Source organism: Sus scrofa, chromosome 1 (assembly GCF_054392235.1).
Source record: "Sus scrofa isolate SSC_HxYL_T2T_F1_AM1 chromosome 1, Sscrofa_HxYL_maternal_Yorkshire_Landrace_v2.0, whole genome shotgun sequence".
Classification (NCBI taxonomy): Eukaryota; Metazoa; Chordata; class Mammalia; order Artiodactyla; family Suidae; genus Sus; species Sus scrofa.
In genome coordinates, this window is record NC_139383.1 from 18,777,303 (window position 1) to 18,801,615 (window position 24,313).

General features: G+C 38.1%; 1 long non-coding RNA gene across 11 annotated transcripts in view; it reads left to right on the forward strand.

Moving 5' to 3' along the window:
- Nucleotides 1–24,313, forward strand: part of LOC102160169 (uncharacterized) — a 426,691-nt gene that overhangs the window by 239,226 nt on the left and 163,152 nt on the right. For all 11 annotated transcript variants that reach the window (XR_014845125.1, XR_002338311.2, XR_014845124.1 and 8 more), the window contains one exon: nucleotides 13,226–13,361. This is a non-coding gene — a long non-coding RNA (uncharacterized LOC102160169). The remainder of the gene's footprint in view (nucleotides 1–13,225; nucleotides 13,362–24,313) is intronic.

The window sequence follows — 24,313 nt, forward strand, 5'->3', positions numbered from 1 at the left end:
CTGAACCCAGTGCATCTGTTAGAGTTTATTCTCAATAAGAATGTTAGGGAACTTACTTATGATTTTTTTGGCCACACCCACAACATACGGAAATTCCCAGGCCAGGGATTGAATCTGAGCCACAACTGTGACTTAAGCCATAACTACAGCAAGACCAGATCCTTAACACACTGAACTGGGCTGGGGTTCAAATCCATGCCTCCACAGTGACCAGAGCCAATGCAGTTAGATCGTTAACTCACTGCTCCACAGCAGGAATTCTAGGGAACTTCTATTTTGTTCTGTTCTCTGGAACAATATTATATTGGACAAGGCTAGCCAAGAAATCTTTTAGTAATCATAAGGTATCTCAAATACTTTTCATTTTCATTAGAATATATTAAATGCTTGTACTATTTTAATCAATACGAATGAAAGGTTAAGTGAATTTTTATTTTTATTTTTGATTTATGCACTTACATTGCTAATGAAATTTGAATTTGAAGTTGTCTTTTTTCCTTTTAACTTCTAAGCAACTTTCCTTTGTCTTGCAATTCTCCTGGTTTATGAGGTTGAGTTTGAAACAGATGACCTGAATTGACAGTTCTGTTTAGTATGGCCCTGTAAGGTGGGGCATGAGGGTCAGGTGTATCAAAGGACTGTGGAGTAAAAGATAATTAAGAAGAATTGCTTAGCAAATGAGAATCAAGGTGATTCAAACTTTATATAGTTTATAGTCTAAAGGAAAATGATGAAAATTCCAAAATCTCCATGGGAGGTTTTTCTTCATGTTTAATGTTTATAATACAGTTATCCTGGATGAGGAAAAAGGAGAGAGTAAAAATAGCCAAGAAATGTTTTAAAAATGCTAGAACTTGCACTGTCATATACTAAACTTATTATAAAACTTGAATAATGCATACTGTGACATTGGCCTAAGAATAGACACAACAGTGTAATAGAACAGAAAGCTTAGAAACATACTTGGATGTTTCTAAAATATTATGTATGATAAACATAAAATATTATGTATGATAAACTTGAAATATTGTGTATGATAAACATGAGCTTCTAAACAGTGACAAAATGGCAGATCATTCATATATGGTACAGGGATAATTAATTACCATTTGGAAAATAATAAGCTTCTAAAACCTCATGTCATATATCAAAATAAAGTCCAGGAGTTCCACTGTGGCTCAGTGGAAATGAATATCAGCAGAAATAGCATCCATGAGGATGCAGGTTCAATCCCTGGCATTGCTCAGTGGTTAAGGATCCCAAGGTGGCCGTGAGCTGTGGTGTAGGTCACAGACATGACTCAGATCCTGTGTTGCTGTGGCCATGGCATAGGCCAGCAGCTACAGCTCCAATTTGACCCCTAGCCTGAGAACCTCCACATGCCACAGGTGTGGCCCTAAAAAAAAAAAAAAAAAAAAATTAAAAATAGAAAAATTGCACGAAAAGAGTGAAAACATAACCCAACTATACTCCAATAAAATTTTTTTTAAATGAGTGAAAACACAAGTGAATGAGAAGAATAACAGCTGGACATTTTTGATGAGAAAGTCCTCTTAATAAACTTCCTTCCTCCCTCCTCAAAATAAAAAATTGCAAATAATTGTCCACCAAGCGCCTATAAAAAAATACTTCTCCATCATACACCACATTAACAAAAAAAAAGTCAAAAATCATATGATCATCTCAATAGACGCAGAAAAAGCATTTGACAAAGTCCAACATCCATTCATGATCAAGACCCTCACCAAAGTGGGTATAGAGGGAACATTCCTGAATATAATCAAAGCCTTTATGACAAACCCACAGCAAATATAATACTCAATGGGGAAAAACTGAAAGCCTTCTCACTCAAATCTGGAACAAGACAGGGATGCCCACTCTCACCACTGCTCTTCAACATAGTTTTGGAAGTCCTAGCCACAGCAATTAGACAAACAAAAGAAATCAAAGGCATCCATATAGGAAGAGAAGAGATAAAACTGTCACTGTATGCAGACGACATGATACTATACATAGAAAACCCTAAGGACTCAACCCCAAAACTCCTTGAACTGATTAATACATTCAGCAAAGTAGCAGGATATAACATTCAGAAGTCAGTTGCATTTCTGTATACCAGCAATGAAATATTAGAAAAGGAATACAAAAATACGATACCTTTTAAAATTGCACCTCACAAAATCAAATACCTCGGAATACACCTGACCAAAGAGGTGAAGGACCTATATACCAAGAACTATAAAACTTTAATCAAAGAAATCAAAGAAGATGTAAAGAAATGGAAAGATATTCCATGTTCCTGGATTGGAAAAATCAATATTGTAAAAATGGCCATACTATCCAAAGCAATCTACAGATTCAATGCAGTCCCTATCAAATTACCCATGATATTTTTCACAGAACTAGAACAAACAATCCAAACATTTATATGGAACAACAAAAGACCCAGAATCGCCAAAGCAATCCTGAGAAACAAAAACCAAGCAGGAGGCATAACTCTCCCAGACTTCAAGAAATACTACAAAGCCACAGTCATCAAAATAGTGTGGTATTGGTATCAAAACAGACAGACAGACCAATGGAACAGAATAGAGAACCCGGAAATAAACCCTGACACCTATGGTCAATTAATCTTTGACAAGGGAGGCAAGAACATAAAATGGGAAAAGGAAAGTCTATTCAGCAAGCATTGCTGGGAAACCTGGACAGCTGCATGCAAAGCAATGAAACTAGAACACACCCTCACACCATGCACAAAAATAAACTCCAAATGGCTGAAAGACTTAAATATACGACAGGACACCATCAAACTCCTAGAAGAAAACATAGGCAAAACACTCTCTGACATCAACATCATGAATATTTTCTCAGGTCAGTCTCCCAAAGCAATAGAAATTAGAGCAAAAATAAACCCATGGGACCTCATCAAACTGAAAAGATTTTGCACAGCAAAGGAAACCCAAAAGAAAACAAAAAGAGAACTTTCAGAATGGGAGAAAATAGTTTCAAATGATGCAACTGACAAGGGCTTAATCTCTAGAATATATAAGCAACTTATACAACTTAACAGCAAAAAAGCCAACCAATCAATAGAAAAATGGGCAAAAGACCTGAATAGACATTTCTCCAAAGAAGATATACAGATGGCCAACAAACACATGAAAAAATGCTCAACATCACTGATTATAAGAGAAATGCAAATCAAAACTACCGTGAGATACCACCTCACACCAGTCAGAATGGCCATCATTAAGAAATCCACAAATAACAAGTACTGGAGGGGGTGTGGAGAAAAGGGAACCCTCCTGCACTGCTGGTGGGAATGTAAACTGGTACAGCCACTATGGAGAATAGTTTGGAGATAGCTTAGAAATCTATACATAGAACTTCCATATGACCCTGCAATCCCACTCTTGGGCATCTATCCGGACAAAACTCTACTTAAAAGAGACACATGCACCCGCATGTTCATTGCAGCACTATTCACAATAGCCAGGACATGGAAACAACCCAAATGTCCATCGACAGATGATTGGATTCGGAAGAGGCGGTATATATACACAATGGAATACTACTCAGCCATAAAAAAGAATGACATAATGCCATTTGCAGCAACATGGATGGAACTAGAGACTCTCATACTGAGTGAAATGAGCCAGAAAGACAAAGACAAATACCATATGATATCACTTATAACTGGAATCTAATATCCAGCACAAATGAACATCTCCTCAGAAAAGAAAATCATGGACTTGGAGAAGAGACTTGTGGCTGCCTGATGGGAGGGGGAAGGAGTGGGAGGGATCAGGAGCTTGGGCTTATCAGACACAACTTAGAATAGATTTACAAGGAGATCCTGCTGAATAGCATTGAGAACTTTCTCTAGATACTCATGTTGCAACAGAAGAAAGGGTGGGGGAAGAAATGTAATTGTAATGTATACATGTAAGGATAACTTGATCCCCTTGCTGTACAGTGGGAAAATAAAAAAAAAAATACTTATCAATCACAAAATTTTAAATGATAAATTAGCAAAAATGTTAGTGACCCATGAGAAAGACTTGATAGTCTTAGTGCACAAAGTCGTTTTGTAAATTTATGAGAAAAATGAACATAATTTTTCATGAAGGCATGAACAAACATACACGCTTCCTCTCTACCGCCCAACATTCTCTTCCCCTGATCCAGCCCACTACTGGGCACACTGTAAACATGCAATAAAAATTTGTTGAATGGAGTTCCTGGTGGTGCAGCTGGTTAAGGATCCTGTGTTGTCACTGCTATGGCTCAGGTTGCAGCTGTGGTGCAGGTTCAATCCCTGGCCTTGGAACTTCCACATGCTGAGAGCATGGCCCCCAAAAAATTTTTGTTGAATGAATGAATGAATTATTAAATATCCCAATAGAAAAAATAAGTAAAGAATTTGAAGAGGCCATTACAGAAGAACTGTGATGATTTATAAATATTACTAACTTCCCTAGTAATCAAAGAAATGCAAATTAGAATGCTATAATATTGTCTTTTAAGCTAGTCAAAGTTGACACAGTTAATAGTGTTTGAAGAGAATAATGAGCCAGACGGTGAAATTATAAATTGTTATAAGCTAGAGGTTTAATTTTATGTATCAAAAACTTCAAAACACCTTTATCTTTTGCTTAAGAAATTTTGATGTAATATCAGAGATAGTCAAGTACATTTATGATTAAAGTTATACATTGCTTTATCATTATTTTATTAAAATTGAACTTGGTCTATATGTCCATAATGTAGGATGATTTAAATTAATTTCAATGCACACATAACATGAAATAATATGAACATTAAATTGTGTTTTAGAGATTATTAGTGACATGAGGAAATGATTAGGAAAGATAATGTGAAAAAAACAAGCAGAAAAGAAATTCAAATTCTTGAGTGTTGTTTTCATGGGTGTTCATTATAGCATAAAATTAAACTTATGAGTTCATTCAGTTTTCTTTGCATTTGAGATCCAAAGATGTGGGAAGAAATACATACAGTCTTGCCCTAACTCTTTTAAAAAATGGAATATATGTCATAAATATTGTTAGAAGTTTGTCTAGACAGTAACAGTGGCTGTCTCTATGGGGGTGGGGTCAATGATGATTTTTATCTTTTTATTTTTTATTTGTATTTATTTTTTTTTTGGCCTCACACCCAGTGTGCAGAAACTCCCGAGCCAGGGATCAAACCTGTGTCACAGCAGTGACAAGCCACAGCAGTGACAATGCCAGATACATAACCTGCTGTGCCACCAGGGAACTCCTGATTTTTTATCTTTTTATTTTTTATTTTTATTTTATTTTTTAAATGATTTTTTTTCCATTATAGCTGGTTTACAGTGTTCTGTCAATTTCTACTATACAACAAAGTGACCCAGTCACACACACACACACACACACACATATATATATATATACACACACATTTTTTTTCTCACATCATCCTCCATCATGTTCCATCATAAGTGACTAGATATAGTTCCCTGTGCAATGCAATAGGATCTCATTGCTTATCCACTCCAAATGCAATAGTTTGCACCTATTGATTTTTATAGTTTTAATATTCTGATTTTTAAAAAATGTATCTTGCGACAAGGTTGCATCACCTTTATAGAGAAAAAAAGAGTCTATTTTAAATAAAAAGTTGAGTTTCTCTAGGTTGCCTGAGTGCTGAGTGGCAGGTTGCAATTCTGCAATTCTTCCAGCGTGGGAGAAGTAAACCTGGGAGACAGAGGCCCATCTCCCCAGAGAAGCTGGGGAGGAGTGGACCCAGCTGGGCTGGGTAATTCCACTGGGAGAGAGCCTGGGATGTGGAGCAAGGTTGCAGGGTAGGAGAAGCAGCCAGCAGGGTGACAATGCTTCAATTCTGCAGTGGTCCAGGCTCCATATGCCTCCTGTAAGAAGCTCAGGAACAGGGCAGCTGCAGGATAAAGGAGATTTGGGAGCCATGGGACTGCAAATCCTTCTCACAGTAGCCTAACCCAGACAGCAGAAATAGACCCTGTGGAATAGATGGAATGGTGTCCACTCTACCAAAAAATTCACATCCACCTGGAACCTCAGAATGCTGCCTTATTTGGAAATGAGATTTTTACAGATGTAACTGGTTAAGGACCCCAATGATGCCATCATCAGCCCTGTGTCCTTACAACTGAAAGGAGAGGGAGATTTGCATACAGAGGCACACAGGGAAGATGGAGGAAGAAACTGGCATTATCCAGCCATAAGCCGAGGAATGCCTGGAGTCACCGGAAGCTGAAAGAGGCAAGGAAGGCAGTCACAGCCTCCATCTTCCCTGTGTGCCTCTGTATGCAAATCTCTGGCCTCTAGAACTGTGAGAAAATAAATATTTGGTGTTTAAAATCACCCAGGTAGTGGTGACTTGTTTTGGCATCTCAGGAAGCTAACGTAGCCTGGTGAGAGGAGTTGGCCAGGGCAGGTCCAGGGGAGGAGCAGGCACTCATGAATGAACCCTTTAGTGGTGACATCCCTCATCACTGAAATTAACAGACAGGACCCTTCTGTCCAGGACTCTGGCTCTGCCTCCCTCTCCAGTGTTTGTGGCACTTTGTTTGTACTGTCATGAGTCATAGATTAGGTAGTGCCTTTAGTGATCTCATGAAAGAGGTCAACCCATCTTTCCGAATGCTTGCTTCTTGCATGAATTTGAAGGATACTCTTTAGAAACATTTAAATGGGGCATCAAACATAGAGACTTCCCTCACGATGATATTTTAACAAAAGAAGCACCTGTTTTCCTGTTAATTTGGTCAAGTGTTTCTGTGTGACCTTCGGGAAGAAGTGAAGGAGAAATCTCTGAGGGATTTTTGTCTTTATCAAACTGGACCCTGAAGGGCAAATTTTGAGGTCCACTGGCCTCTTCTGAAGCTCTATGACAGGGTGTGTCATTTGGCAGGAGAAAAAGCCCAACCCTCTTTTGAATGTTACAAGATGAACTTTCGTGCAGTTTTTAATAATTGAGAAAGAAGAATGGCTGTGTTGGAATTCCCACTTCTCCGTGGTTACTCCTTCCATCCCCCACCGGAAAATTCCCAAATAAGGCCCGATGTATATTTTGGCTTGGATAATTCAAGCACTATGAGATTTCAGAAAATTCTGATATCCGTATTCAGAGTTCATCACCTTTAAAAAAAAAAACCTGAGCAGTGACCATGGTTTATAGCATCACTGGGAAAAATATGTACTCGTAGCTTTGCAGTGATGGTAGTCACTGATGCCAAATGGATCCTGCCACTGGTAGTTTATTTATGGCTGTGCTATAATCTTAAGCAGAGCCCAGAGAAGCAGCTATTGCTGATTTAGTTATTAGGCATAAGCACAAAGGGTTAGGAGCTTCTGGGGCATTATTCATTGACAATAATCAGTAGCCTGCTAGGAACAATGCTGCATGCTGTGCAAATATAGCAAGACTTCCTTCATAAATAATGCCAGAAACACTAGCTGCACCAAGGCAGATAGAATATATCGATGGCAAGTTAATGTGTTAGGCCCCTGGGTTTGCTTGATTGTACAGACTGACTAACCCTGGGCAAGCAAAGAGAATTGTCTTAGCTCAATGTGGATTCTGGAGTCTATCATGTTACCGCCCACCCTCCCCCCAGCACACACCCAGGCTTAAGATAAATCCTTGTAATAATGATGCAATTTACTTGACTCTCACTGAATTGTATCTTCTTCCAATGTACAGTGGTATTAGCCTTCTTATTTTGGTGATGGGAATGGAGTGTGTTTTCTCCTCTTGCCATTATCTCTCCAGCGACAGAAATGGATTTTTAGCCTCCCCAGAAATGTCAACATCAGTTAGTTGTTATGCTATTTATATGCATAAGAGGTAGCCCTCTAAACTCTTTGCTCAATTTATGCAAAGTAGTTACTCACACTCACAGTCCATAGCCATGAGGTGGGGGAATGAGGGATAAGAGTACTTATGGGGAATTCCTCTCCAGAATGTGATCCTGTAGCACTTGTTTGAAAGATAAGAGGTTTCCATAAGATTACCCAAGACAAGGGTGATTCATTTCCAGAGTCATTCCAAATGACACCATGGCAGGCAGAATGATGCCCCACCAAGATGTTCATGTCCTAAACCCTGGAACCATGACTATATGGTACACGACAGAAGGGACTTTGCAGATGTGATTAAATTAAGCTTTTTAGATGAGGAGACTCTTCTGGAATTATCCAAGAGGCTCAATAGAATCACAGGTCCCCCTAGAAGTGAAAGAGGCAGGCAGGAGAATTATATGAAAATGAATGAGCATGAGAAAGACTCAACTGACCATTGCTAGCTCTGAAGCTGAAAGGGGCTGCAAGCCCAGGAATGTAAGCAACCTCTACAAGCTGGAAGAGGCAAGGTACAGATTTTCCCCTAGAATCTCCAGAATGAATGCAGCCCTGCCAATATCTTGATTTTTAGCCTCATGGGACTTATGTTAGACTTCTGACCTCCAGAACTCTACAATAATAACTGTGGTGTTGAAACTCCCCACATTTATGGTATTTTGTCACAGCAGTGCTAGGAAACTAATGTAGAATACATGATAAATAATTCATACTAACACCTTTAAGAGAAGGTGATGGAGTTACTTTGTTACATTTAGAACATATTTACTGAATGCCTACTGCATGACAAGCATTGTGCTTCCACATTGATGGTACATCAGTAAACAATATATAGTCACTAATTTGTTCCCAAATTACTTATTTAGTGCCTAACATTTGCCAGGGTCTGTTTCAGGGGATACATGGGAGAAGACGATGCGTAAGATCCTTGTCTTTCCATAGTTCATACTTTTGTATAGAATAAAGCAGATAAAGAGCCAGTGAATGAAGAAAATCATTGCGAGTTGTGGGAAGTGCTATAGAGAAAATTAAAGCAAGGTAAGTGATAGAGATTAACTGGGGAAAAGCTCCTTTAGGTCAGCTGGAAAAGGAAAACCTCTATGATAAATTTGGGCTTAGAGGGGAAGGGTTGCAACCAGGATAAGCTTGGATGTGAAACGCAGGATGTTTAAGGAAAAGGAAGGGCAAAATGCTCCTGACAGACATGAGCTTAGCAAGTGTGAGTAACTGCATCAGACACGGGAGCACATGGTGCTGTGAATGGAGTAGAGGTTGGGGTGAAAACAGATCACTCAGGACTTTAGGCCACAATAAAGAATTTGCATTCTTTCCCCCCAAGATAAATGGAAGCCAATAGAGGCATTTCGGCATTGAGTGGCATGAAAATGGAGTGTTCCAGTTTATTGGATGACTTTGAAATAATTAGAGTGCTTTTGTAGTAGTATTCAAACTTTGAAACTAAAGTGAATTTAGAGACCGCATTGCTTGCTTCTCTGTCCTAGATGGAAACTGCTGTCTACACTGATTAATACCCTTGCCTGAGACACAAGTTTGTCTTTTATCTCCAGTTCATAGGTTTTTTACTGTGCTACCCCATACATACCTGCACACAGGTTTACTAATTTTTCTTCAGTATCAATCCTTTCCTTGCGTCCTCCTTCTAAGTGAGATCAGTGAGGAGTCAAGATCTATCATGAAGATAGTAAAATATTCTCACAGCTAGTGGAACTGGACTGGAAATTGGGAAGAAAAACTTCACGAGAAATAGACCCTTTATGTGTTCTTTTTGCCGTCACCTTATATTCATGAACGGCTTATTCGAGGTCATTCATATTGTTTTATGAAATAAGTTATTTCTGGTAACAGGCGGCGTAACCTTTTGGTTTTTTTTCTTTTTATTTGCCAAAGAGGGAAAGGAGAGCACTGAAAATTGAATGGTTGGCAGTTGCTAGGCACCAAGCAGACATTTGGGAAGTGGTGATGAAACACGAGAAGATTTAAAAATAAACAACCATTTTAATCTTTAACCACAATTCCCAATGAAGCAGACTAAGTTATCTGATTACTAGTATTCTCCAAACAGACATTTAACAAGAGAAGTGGCATAATGTTTTTGAACTTGTAGTGCTATATCAGTTGTGCTTACTTAATAGAGTTATTTTTCTTCACACTGTCAGGTCGATTAAAATTTACTTTTATAATTTTCATGTTTAGTGGTTGGAGAGGTAGACGGTTGTTTGCAAAGCAAAGTGAAAAAATCTATGCCATTTAAATTTCAGTACAGCCAGCTTGAATATTTCTTTAAGGAGATCCTTGTAATCTGGGTAGAAAAGAAATAAGTAATTTATTCACTCCATGATCCTTGGTGGGGTTTTTTTTTCTACCATCATGTAGAGCTTCCTTATCAGAACTTCAGCCTTCTGACCCTCTGAATTAGTTGATTCTGACCTTGAGATGTTACCAGCTACATCTCCTGTTCTCCACATCATTTCTTTTGCATTCATGGCTCCTCTGAAAAAAAGTACAGTGTCTCCCCTAAACTCTGTGGAGCCTTAGTAATCTCAGTCATAAATAATGTCAGCTTTGTGCACTGCATTTTGTATCTGTGGTCATAAACTTCAACAATAAATGAGATGGACCTAACTCTACTGGGAAAAGCAATGGCCTGATAATGTGTTACTCTGCAGAATTAGCAGTTCAGGCTTATGACACAAGGCAGCATCGTGAGTAGTTGAAAACACAGCCTCCAAGGCCAGACTGCTAAGGGTTGAATCTTGCTCTACCACCAACCAGCTGTGTAACCTTAGGAAAGTCACTTATCTTTTTTTTCCCTATTTTCTCATTTGTAAGAGTGGAAAAATAACAGTAACTACATCATCATTATTAAGATGGTTAAAAGGGATGATGTTTGTAAAGCTTTTAGAAAGTACCTGGTATAGAAAATACTATATAAGTCATCTGATGAATAAAGTAAAATATAGACTTGTACATAGGAATGATCTCATAACAGACCCTGGTATTTGTCCACTTTTTGCTCTCAGTCTTTTTATTTTTTTCTTTTTCTTTTTTTTTTTTTTTTTTTTTGTATTTTTACCACCGCACCTGTGGCATATGGAGGTTCCCAGGCTAGGGGTCACATCGCAGCTGGAGGCCTGCCATAGCCACGGACACAGCAATGTGCGATCCGAGCCATGTCTGTGACCTACACCACAGATCACTGCATAGCTAAATCCTTAACCCACTGAGCAAGGCCAGGGATTGAACCTGCATCCTCATGGATACGATTTGGGTTTGTAACCACTGAGCCATGATGGGAACTCTCTTTTCTCTCATTCTTAAACTACACCCAGAAAAAAGATCTTTTTAATTGCTACCAAAAGACAGGCATTATGAATAAATAAATACAACATTTCTATTTATAGCAAGTCAGTCCTTGCTTTGCACTGTTGTTTGCCTTGTTGTTGCATGAAGTTCAGTTACCCCAGCTTAGCTAACACTAATCCTCCAACAACATGATTTAAATTTCGGTTACCAAAGCATATTAACTGAGCCAGGGCATCTTTGACTGCAAACTTGCTGCTAACTCCTTGGTCCACAATCAATAGCAGATGCCCATCACAATCAGTGACCCATCATGTTATTTCTTTCAAAATTTGTCAGTGATTAATCACTGCACATCTGTTATTCAAGTCCTACAAGAAGACAGCGAAGCATGTAGTTGTGGGGTTTCCTTGTCTGCCAGTGACAGATCCACAGGACATTTTACACAAATGGATAATCCACAGAGCTAACCGGCCAGGAAGGATGAAAATGCAATGAAGAGACAAGTGATTGCATACTGAATGAACGTAATGGAGCTATGGAAGCCATAGCTGAGTGTGGGGAATGTTGACACTGGCCCATCTGAGAGGCTGTAGATATGAAGCCAGAGGAACTTAGTGAAAACTTAGTGAAGGTGAACTTATCAACATAAATGAGGAAAGTGGTTGTGACAAAAAGGATAAAGCTGCCCTAGAAGAAAGTGACCTCTTCACATAAAAAGAATTCAGAGATATTTCACAACATTGAAAGCACAAAGGCTAAAATGTTTGAAGCTGATCAAAACTTAGCGCTATGATAATTCCCCAAAGGAGGAAAGATGCTCTTCTTGTATCTGAAGTTATACCATGACAAGGAGAAGCAAACACTGGTCAAACTACTCCTGATAAAAGTACAGAGAAGAATTTTAATCCCCAGTGGTTCCAGTATTTTAAATTGCAAGGTACCAAGTAAATATTAGTTTTTCTCTCTTGTACATTTCCATATACATTTATGAACTATGATAAGAGAGTTTTTAAAGTTTTGACAAACATTTTTTAAGGTCATGGAAGAATTGTAACTTTTCCCACCAATTATTAAGATGACTTTGTGTAGTCTCAGTTTGCATGGTCATTTCTATGGCCTTGCACTTCTGGGCAGAATGACGATTACCTGTACTATTTTGGAGGCAGTGCTAATCCAATAACGGGGTGGGAAAGCAAAATGATTATGCTGGTTGGGGAAGAGCCTTTAAAACAAGAAAAGTTGTATTCAAACATGGTAAATTGTTCTATCCTTGGGCTGTTTCTTGAGCCAACATTTAATCACCATTAAATACTGTCATAACACTTCATTTATTTGGATTATTCAGAACCGAGGATTCTCTAAATAGATCAAAATATCTGACATCTCCGTTCTCATTTCCTGGCCCTGTATTTTTCACAGGAAAGGAATTGAAGAAGTCTTTTCTTTTTCCTTCAGCAGTTCAAGAGAGCGTGTCATTGGACATAAATTATAGGCTCAATATAGAACCTGAATTGTGTAAGATCCCACACTAAAGGGCACTGAATGTCAATGTTCATCTGAAATAACAGAGAGCATTATAGTCATTTTCTCCAACTTGAGAAAGAACACAAACTTTAAGGTTTTGTAAGTAGCCATCAATAATATTTTGATATTTACAGACTCAATGTTTTTAGATCAGAAAATAGATCTGAATAGTTTGGTTATCTCTCTTCCATCCAGGTCTAACACTTAAACATAATGAACTTGGAGTTGGGAAATTCTATACATCTTAAGGATTGCGTATATGTCAGCATCCTTAAGAATATTCCTTCTTAATTCAGGATCATGTAATATTAACTCTTCCTTTATCAAACTGAGCCTCAATCAAAGATAGACTTCCACAATTCTTTTTTTCTCTCTTATTTTGTTTTATTGAAATCTAGTTGATTTACAAAATTGTGTTAATTTCAGCTGTACAACAAAGTGATTCAGTCATACATATGCACATATTCATTCTCTTTCTGATTCTTTTCCCACAGAGATTATCACAGAATACTGGGTAGAGTTCTCCGTGCTATACAGCAGGTCCCTGTTGCCCAATCATTCCATATACCTCAGTCTGCATGTGGCAACACCAACAGCCCATCCCTCCCATCACTGAGCCTGTCCCCTTTGGTAAGTTATATGGTTTTTCAAACTGTGATTCTGTTTCTGTTCTGCAAATAAGTTCATTTGTATTCTTTTTTTTAAGATTTCACATCTAAGTGATATCATATGATGTTTGTCTTTCACTGTCTAACTTCACTTAGTATGATAGTTTCTATGTCCATCCATGTTGCTGCAAATGGCATTGTTTCATTTTTTATGGCTGAGTAATATTCCATTGTATATATGTATCACCACATCTTTATCCATTCCTCTGCTCATGGACATTTAGATTGTTTCTATATCTTGGCTACTATAAATAGTGCTGTAAGACTTCTACATTTCTTAATGGAACCTTTGCTTCTGTATCCTTTCCTAAGAGAGAAAGAGATAGCACTAGAGTCATAAGAAGACCTTCACAATTATTACTCTGAGCTGTACATGTAAAATCTCTAAGAATCAGGAAAGCGTCACTAGAGGCTGGGGCTTCGTGGCCCTGGCTGCTGACTCCTGTTGCCTCACATTGTCTTTCCCGATTTTTTTCTCTTGGAAAAATTCTCAAAATAAGTTGCAGCCACACTTAGACTTCATGCTACTTGAATTCTTAAAAGTCATTTAAAAATTACCAGAATATTCTACATTCTAAAACATAAAAACATGGAGTTCCCATTGTGGCTCAGTGGGTTAAGAACATGACATAGTCTCCCTGAGGATTCCAGTTCAATCCCTGGCCTCACTCAGTGGGCTGGGGAACCAGCATTGCCACAAATGGGTTACATATGCAGCTCAGATCCAGCATCACTGTGGCTGTGGCACAGGCCTCAGCTGCGACTCCAATTTGACTCCTAGCCTAGGAACTTCCCATAGGCAGGAGGTACAGTCATAAAAAGAAAGAAAAAAAATCAAGTACATAGGAAACACACCTGTGATTGCAAATGGCAGCAATTATAACATGTCCCATTTTTAATCAGAAGAAGAGGAATGCAATAAAAAATTCATCATCAATGTAATGGGCAAACCTCAAAAGGCAGACCTTATGTCTTGGTGGTGATAGTGTGGTAAAACAGTGTCTCTTGATTGTCTGCTTCTGGGAGGGTAGATTGGTAAATACCTGTATGTAGGAATATAAAGCTACATAAACATCAACTTAGCAATAGCCATCAAAAGTCAAAATGGGGGACCCTTTAGCCATTAATTCCACTTCTAAGACTGATCTAACGTCTTGAATATTTATGAAATTATGTAAGTACAAGAACATTCACTGCAGAATCAAAATACAAAACAATTGAGGACACCATGGAACAGATTATTAAACATAAAATTTCTACCAAGGATCCAATAATGTAAATTTTAAATACTAAGACAGTCTTAAGATAGATCTCCTTATGTAAGATTTACAAAGAATATATTATGGAAATGGTTTTGTGACTCTTGGACTCATAAGCCCAGGACCAGGATTAAGAGGAAGGGTCAGAGATCTGCAAGGTCATTATTTCTAAGAGGGGGAAGGAGAGCTACTCCAAGTTGGGTGCTGCGGAGAGAAACCACTCAGAACTGAGTTCCTAATGTGAATTTACATTGTCGAATGTTACAAGAGCTTGGTGCCTGGTCATACCCTAGAAAGCGCAAGTGGCCTGTGGTAGTGCATCTTCGTGGCTGCACTGGTATCAGCCAGCACTTTGTCAAATCAAGCAAGACATGAGTATTTTCTATGGACAGATGTGGCTCACTGGATAGCAGGTGAAGTGGCCTCTTAACTTACTTGGGAAGGGACTTAATGTTGCAGATACATTTAAGTTTGGTAACCAGCTGACCTTGAAGTCAGGAGATTATTTTTTTTTTTTTTTTTTTTTTGTCATTTCTTGGGCTGCTCCCGCAGCATATGGAAGTTCCCAGGCTAGGGGTCTAAATGGAGCTGTAGCTGCCAGCCTACGCCAGAGCCACAGCAACGCAGGATCTGAGCCGCGTCTGCAACCTACACCACAGCTCACGGCAACGCCGGATCGTTAACCCACCGAGCAAGGGCAGGGATCGAACCCGCAACCTCATGGTTCCTAGTCGGATTCGTTAACCACTGCGCCATGACGGGAACTCCAGGAGATTATTTTGGATTGTTCTGGGCGCAGTGTTAGAGTTCAGATCCAAGAGTGTGCTGAAAATTAATATCTGACAAAAGGGAGGTAGAGTCGGAATATGCCTGGGTGTGTGCTATTCAGATTGTCATCAGCCTCATCTACTGGGATTTTTTTAATAGGAGAAAGTCACAGCACTCGCACACTCAGCTTGTTGGGAGTGAAAGGCATTCCTCCACTTCAGCAAAGTGACTTGTTTGTGGCAGGGATACAAGGCACGGAAGCAGTAAGTGCCATTAGAATAGTCAATATCAGGAGCAGGAGAAAGCATGGTGACCTAGACAGTGGACTCACAACCCATGCCAGGGTAGCAGAAGGCTTCGGGGTGGCAAGTAGGGACTGTGGCATCATGGGCAGTGGCAACAAAGAAGGAAAAACATGAAAGCAGGAATGGCCTTGACAAAGGATCACCGCTGCCCACTCAAAATCAAAGAATTCATCCATCTACACATTCAGAAGCTTGTGGGCCTTCCTGAATGAGCTTGGGGGGATTTGGAGCTGATGGGAGACAGGGTATGGCTTTCTGAAATTCTGCTGAAGGGCACTGAATTAGAAAAATAATGTTTTTTTGAACAATAAGTTTAAGCATTCTCTAGTTCTCATTTAGTGTGATTTGGGAAAATACAGGTAAAATTGCATTAGAACCAATTCAGACTTTAGAAATCTAATTCCTGTTTTACTTCTATCTTCTTTATTAAGAGGAATAATTTTCACATTAGGAAGAGCAGAGTCACTGTTGTTAAGAAAAATATCAAAGAGCAATCTAGGTGAGGAGGTAATTACTGCATGTTTCTCTCATAATGAAAAAGTTGCTGATACGATTGTAGAGCTACTATAAATTATCTTCAAGAACTTGTGGAAAGTAGAGGAGGTTCCTCAGACTTTTTTAAGTTTTCTAAGAGGAAAAGTGTCTATTCTGGGGTCATATATGTGATTCGAATGCTTAGTACACTTCAAAAAGGATTAAGAGGATGTTTTTGGATCACAAAGAGCTAACATGGATTCACCAAGAATATGTAATGTGATTTGATACTCTTGAGTAGAGTATATATGTTACAATCTCTCAATTTGTTCATAAGTGATATGATAAAATATAACTTTAATCACAATAATATATCAGCTATCCTCAAACTGAGTATGTGCTTTTAAACTTTTATCTGTAACTTGACTGATGACAAAGACAGCCATGTTATTCAATTCTCGAATGATATAAACACAGGATTCTGAAAGATGAGCATCTCAAGAGATGCAATTGAACAGAAATGAATATAAATTACCATATCTGTGTTTAAAACAACAAATGCAGAGTACATATTTGGGTAACTTTCCTGTAATGAAAATTAATATAAGTTTTTAGTTGGTCAGTGCAAATCGAGTGGATGGGGATGATGACGATCCTCATGAAATATTGTTTTGCGTTAAAAAAAAAAAATTACTCCCCAGGATGTGGAATGTAAAAGTTCACTGTTCTCTGAACAGCATCAAACATATCAAAATATTGTGTTCAGTTTTATCAGATTTTACCAAGACGTGTATACCTTAGGGTGCAATTGTTGAAGAATAGCCAGAATCATGGAAATTAACCTGGAAAATAGAAAACTTCAATAATACACTATAGCTGGAGTTCCCGTCGTGGCTCAGTGGTTAACGAATCCGACTAGGAACCATGAGGTTGTGGGTTCCATCCCTGGCCTTGTTCAGTGGGTTAAGGATCCGGCGTTGCCGTGAGCTGTGGTGTAGGTCCCAGACGTGGCTCGGATCCGGCGTTGCTGTGGCTCTGGTGTAGGCCGGCGGCTACAGCTCCGATTGGACCCCTAGCCTGGGAACCTCCATACGCCGCGGGAGCGGCCCAAGAAAAGACAAAAATAATAATAATAATAATAATAATAATAATAATAATAATACACTATAGCTGCACTTTATTTGAGATCATGAAGAAGATGCGTGCAATTTTTTTCCTCTAGATTTTCAATTGCAAAAATTACAACATGGTGGTGCATTGACTGCTAAAGCCTGAGGTGGTGAGAGATGCAGCTGGAGGGTAGAAGGGGTCCAAGCGTGAAGAGGTAGAGCATGTTAAGGATGGTGACAATGCAAGAACACAGTGGGGCTGGAAGGGGAGAGACAGGAGCCAATTTGTATTTTTTGGAGAATTTCTTAAGCTTCATTGGGATAACAGCATCTTAGAGAAGACACTATGAAGCAGGTCCCCGCCAAAGAGTTGGAGTCTAGATAGGGTAACATCCAAGATTAGTGGATCTTAACTCTGAATGTACACTTTTGGAGAAAACTGAAACACTACTTAATTGCTTTTCCAGAATTATCTTGTGGTCACAGTTGCTCTTATAATTAACAAAAAGTCAAGGTTTATATTTCCTTGAGAAAATTTCAAAATTCTAATCTGGAAATAGCTCACACAGAAATACAGTGAATGAGAAGAAGGAACACTAATAAATTATAAACTGGAATCTAATTAGCAGGGAAAACGAAGCACAAAACAATTCAAAATAAGCTTATTTGAGATAGGCTTTAGTTTCTGAAGCTCTAGAAAATAAGCTTACTCATTTACCAAAAAAATTTGGAATTGAGATGTTGCTACCACCACCATCATCATTGATAATAAAAACATAAGCCTTTGAAAGCACTACCATATATATATATATATATTTTTTTTTTTTACTTTATATATATATATATTTTTTACTTTCAAGTAGATAACAATAAAATAGCCAAGGTCTTGTCTTGGCAAAGGATGGGTCTGTTTATTACCTACTATGGAGAAGACTAAATAGCAGAAACTATAAGACTGAAATTAAGTGGGGTCTGTACTTCATTTTTCAACTTGAATCACAGCACTTGTTAGCTTGAACTAACCTCATTTTTAAATTAGCTTTATTAGCAATATCAGTGAATGCCTACATGTGTGATCTTTCCAAGCCTTTCATTTTATAGCAATAACCTGGGTCAGTCAATATTTTTATGCCCTATTGAGCTAACAAATGGAGATAGAATGACATAGTAGAATGAGGACTAAATTAACAGAGGGTTCAGTTGAGTGGAGTCATGGTTAATTATGGGTACTCTGAAATCAGTCTGAAAGTGGTCAAATCTTGATTCCACTATTTATAAAGCTATTTGACTTGGCATGTATTACTCAATTTTTCCATGTAACTCTACTTTTCTATCATATGAGCTATTAAGTGCCTCATAGTATTGTAAAAAGGTTAGAAAGGTTGAAACAATTAAAATCCTATTGCTGTGCCTTATATATAGTAGATAATCAAACAAGGTTATCTATTACTTTTAGTCCTGACTCTGACTCAACTAGTTATTGTGCAGATCAGGATCACTAACTTCCTTGAGATTCAGTTTCCTCATCTCTAAAAGAAAGGCATTGGCCTAAATACTGGCAAATGACCCTTTCAGATCGCCTCAGTCATTATTTCTTTCTAATATCTTCATCAGTTTTGTATTGGCTGTCTATTATGTATGAAGAGTTATGCTTTGGAATAATGGGTTATATGGATAGTTTATTGGCCTTCCAGAGTATACAAAAAAATACAAAGGAGATAAGACATAAACATGTAACCCCAATGCAGGTTCCATGGGACAACTTTTGTGTGCCCCATATTGTATATAAGGTTCAGAGAGAGGAAGAGAGGGGAAAATAAAGGAGAGAAGCATTTGGGTAATACACAGAAAAAACATGAAGGTGGGAAAGGACAACAAATGATTAGGAATGGGACATATACCACTTTAATGTGGTGGAGAATTCCTGTAGTAAGAGTAGAAGAGGAGTTTTGAAAAAGAAGTGCTGCATACTGAATGCCTGAGAATCATGGTCATTCTGTAAGCAAAAAGAAGCTGTTGAAGATTTCAGAGCAGAATCATTGTCCTGGTTAAGAGGAGAGAGGAGACTGTTAAGGAAAGGAGAGATAAGAGGTAATAAAAACAATCTACCCTTAAAAAGGAACCCTCTTAACACTGTTGATGGGAATATACATTGGTACAACCACTACGGAAGACAGTACAGAAGTTCCTCAGAAAACTAAACATAGAACTACCTTATGATCCAGCAATCCCACTCCTAGGCATGTATCCAGGCAAAGCTACGATTCAAAAAATACATGTGCACCTATGTTCATTGCAGCACTTTTCACAATAGCCAAGATATGGAAACAACCTAAATGTCCATCAACAGATGACTGGATTAAGAAGATGTGGTACATATATACAATGGAATAGTACTCAGCCACAAAAAAGAATGAAATAATACCATTTGCAGCAATGTGGATGCAACTAGAAATTCTCAAACTAAGTGAACTAAGTCAGAAAGAGAAGGGCAAATACTATATGACATCACTTATATATAGAATCTAAAATATGGCACAAATGAACCTATCTACAAAACAGAAACAGACTCACAGATATAGACAACAGACTTATGGTTGCCAAGGGGGGAAGAGAGAGGCAGTGGGATGGACTAGGAATTTGGGGTTAATAAATGCAAACTATTAACCTACTGTATAGTACAGGGAGCTATAGCCAATCTTCAGGGATAGACCATGATAGAAAATAACATTTTGAAAAGAATACATATATATGTGTATGACTGAGTCATCTTTCTGTACAGCAGAAATTGTCACAACATTGTAAATTATCTATATGTTAATTTTTAAAACCAACAATAACAACAAAACAAACAATCTACTTTTGATCTAGGGATTGGCATCCTTCTCATGAATTTCCTTGACATACACTCAATACTCAATAGTGGCTCCTATGCACACTTTTCCTTCTCCTCTCTGATGTTGCAGCTGGGTAGCCCTCTTTCCAAAACCTGAACTTTCCATTACTCTAGGTCTCTTTAAGATGCTATTAAGGATTGGGAAGATTGGCTGCCTGCATCTCTGCTGCTACAACCATCCCTCCCTCTGCTGATATATATCATGGAGGCTTCACCTCTAGTAGACTCGTGCTTTATCCAACTACCTACAATTGGGCTTCGGTGCTAATACAACTAAATTCAGACTTTTTCTTCCCTGAGGTTTTTGCTTTGAAACCTTTACTTTCTGCCCTGGAGAACTCGTTGGGCAATGTAGAAACCCCAAGTTCTTTTCCTCTTTCTCTTTAAGCTTCATGCATAAGCAAGTCCTATGAACCCCCTTTTCCTTGGTCCCTTCCTGGTCTCTGAACACTCATAAGATCTCCAGAGCTGAAGACAAACAGCAACAAAAGGAACATCTTGCTCCAAATTTTATCAAGATCAAGAGAATGCAGGGGCAGAAAGATAGCTTTGGTAATTCCCTCCTTCCTCCCAGACATTCCATTGGCCAACCTGAGCAAGGGTTTGCTGGGTATTTCTGCAGGAAGCTCTTTTAGGTCCTTAATAGAACTTTCATATCTGGATTTTCTGAAGAGGTTAGAGTGAAAAGGTCAAGGCGAATGTAGCAAACAGTACCCTATAATAAAGAGTAAGGACTTTGGAATCAGACAAACTTGTCTGGATTCATATTTTAGATTTATTCCTTCCTAGTGAGAAATACTTCTCTAGATCTCTGTTTTCTCATCCATAAATGGGCATAATGGTGTTGTCTAGAAATCTCAATGAAAGGATGTAAACAAAAAAACCTACCACCTAATAGGAGCTCATTAAATGCTACTCTCCCCTCCATTTCCGGCCACAAGGCCCTCTTCCGGCATTCCCCATGAAACTTGCTGTTTTGCGTTTGGTTTGTTATCAATTCAAACTTGTAGCAGAAAAGAGTAAACAGTTATTTTGATAATTTCTGTAAACATTTTATCTTTAATCATAACATTGTTTTATTCCTTATTTAAAATGCTTCAAGCATTTTACTCTTTTGAAGTACTTTTGAACGCTTTGGAAATCAAAACATTGCAGTACCCACCTACTATAAACCCTTGGCTGCCTGGTGATCCATTCATTCTTTAGGAGCTGTCTTCTCAGACATGTCTTTTCTCTGACCTCACTTCCCACCCTAGTGAAGTCAATCATCCTTCCTCTGAACCTTCTTTGAATCATGCATACATCTCTATTAAAACACATGCCTCGTGATAGTATGATACTGTGTGACTCATCCACCTCCTTTTCCGTACTGAGAGCTCCTTGTGGGATGTCCACTGACCATTCCCTCTCCTGCCTCAGACCAAGCATTCAGTACCTTGGCTTCCAAGGGTTCCAATGCTTTAGACTGTGAGCTTTTCCAGGGAAGGGGCACCACCTACTACAATCTTATCTGTCAGAGAATAAATACTCACTAGCTTTGTGCAATATTAATTCTCAAGGAGAGGGAGTTTGCACTAGGTCAGGAACATATTTCAAATTTACAAAACTTGATGTGAATAGTAAAACTATTTTATGCCTAGGATTTTATGCAGTCTTTTCACTTCCGTAATGTTTGAAAATCATTTTCAGGCATGGGGAAATGTTCTAAGGGAAGCTTCTGCTTGCAGTATTGCCTCTAGTAATTTTCTGGAGTTGTGTGAGTCCACGTTCTTCTTCTCTTTGTGGTGGATTCTGGATCTCACACACTTCAAGCTATGCAGTATCCAGGAGAGAGCAATGCTTTGCCTATGCTTGCTGAATATTCACTCTATTCAACCAAATGAACAAACTCTTAAAGTGTTCAAAATAACCTTGCATGTCCTCACTCTTCACTTATTAAGGATTTTTTTTTTATTTGTTTGTTTTTTGTTTAAAGAAGACTAGCGTGGAAATAGCAAGTCTTTCTTTAGGCAAGTTGTCATGAATATTCTTTTCTATTAATTGTGGTGTTAACAAATTCACAGTGTTAGTTGCTGCTTCCTCTACTGTGGCTTGTTTACTGCTGTAAAATCACAACATATCAAATTCTTGTCTGCCTCAGTCCCTTGATAACATTCACTAGAGAAACACTGGGGAGTAGATTCTACCTCAGAGATATGCGTACATGAACCTTGGTTAATTGAGGAGCGAAAAATGCATTAGTCAAATATCATGTTGAGAACAAAATAATGAAACTATGTTTGACATCAAATATATCTGACTTAACCAGCATTGACCATTTTCAAATGGAGTAGGCAAATCTATCTTCCTAGAATCAATTAGAATCTAGTGAACGTATGGTATATATAAGTCAATTTCTTCTCATTATAAATGTACTCGAACCTAGCTTCGTGTTTAAAAATTGTCAGAGAATTTCATGACTCTTACCTAATTTTCATGCACAGATATTTGGGGCTAAATTTGGGTGCTTTCGGACCAAGAACATGACATAAATGGAAATAGTATTTATTTTCTCTATAGGTAACATTTACTAGTAAAATTCCACCCTATATGAGGTTCTTTGTGAGCTTAGAAATTATAGTCTGCACTGACTTATTTATTTTTAATCTGAATATTTAGAAAATGTGGTGAGGTTTGTTACTGCTGCCATTGAATCTACCCTGAGGTTCTTCTGGGCACTCTGTCATTCTTTCCACTCCCAGAGAACCCTATCAGGTCATTGCACAGTTTTTCCTATTTTCTCTATCACTAAATTTTCTTCCCTCCAGTTCAAATATCTTTTATGAGATCAAGAGTCTAAAATCTCTGTTTCACTGTGCTGCACCCATGCTCAGAAACTTTCATTGACTTAACTACTTATGGAATAAAATCCAAACTCACTTGGAACTAAAGGTGGTTTATGATTATGACATCATCTATGTGGTAAGCCCAGCCCTAAAAGTCTCTGAAATGAACCTAATGATATCGATGATATCTGATATCATCCAGTTGCAATAACTGTTCCATGTACATATGCTTCCTTGTTTCAAATCACTATTTTATTTCCCTAAATCAGAATGGCCCTTGCTCCTCCTACTGAAAACCTTTAAATATATGTGTAACTCCCAGGTTCTCTGTGGCTCTATTTGTGATTATTATTATCCAGACAAGATCTCGTCTTTCTAAGAACTAAGTCTGTGTTGAAATGAGTCGGGTTTTGTTTTTTTGTTGTTTTTTTGTTTGTTTGTTTGTTTTTGTATTTTTAGGGCCACACCTCCAGCATCATGGAAGTTCCCAGGCTAGTGGTCAAATCAGAGCTACAGCTGCTGGCCTACACCACAGCCACAGCAACTCCAGATATGAGCTACATCTGTGATCTACACCAAAGCTCACGGCAACACCAGATCCTTAACCCACTGAGCCAGGCCAGGGATTGACCGTGCGTCCTCATGAATGCTAATCAGATTTGTTTCCACTGAGCCACGATGGGAACTCCTGAAATGAGTCTTACTATTTTGTAATGAAATTGTTGAGACGTGTTACCTATTCTTCTATTTTCTTAAAGAATGTATGGACAGCTGGGATCATTTCTTCTTTAAACATTTGATAAAAGTTTGTGAAGCCATTCATAACTGGATTTCTTGTCTTCGCTTTTTTTGTGAGAAGATTTTAAATTGAAGATTCAATTTATTTAATAGGTAGAGAGTGATTTGGATTTTCTCTTATGTCAGCATTGGTAGTTTATATTTTTCAAGGAATCTGTTCATTCATCTAAAGTATCAAAGTTATTGTTTTAAATCTGTTTTCTCAGAGTGTTTCTTTTTGGAGTCTACATATTGTTCTGCTTTTAAGTTCAGTAATCTTTTCTTCTGTAGCATTTATTCTGCTTTTAAGCTCATCCAGTGAATTTTAATTTCACTTATTACATTTTTCAATATTAGAAATTCCATCTGTTTTTTTTAATAGGTTCAATTTGTCATCTCATTTTGTTCATGGTTGCCTTTAAATCCTTGAATATATTTATAGAGCTGTTAAAGACCTCACCTACTGATTCCATCACCTTAGTAATTTCTGGGCTTATTTCT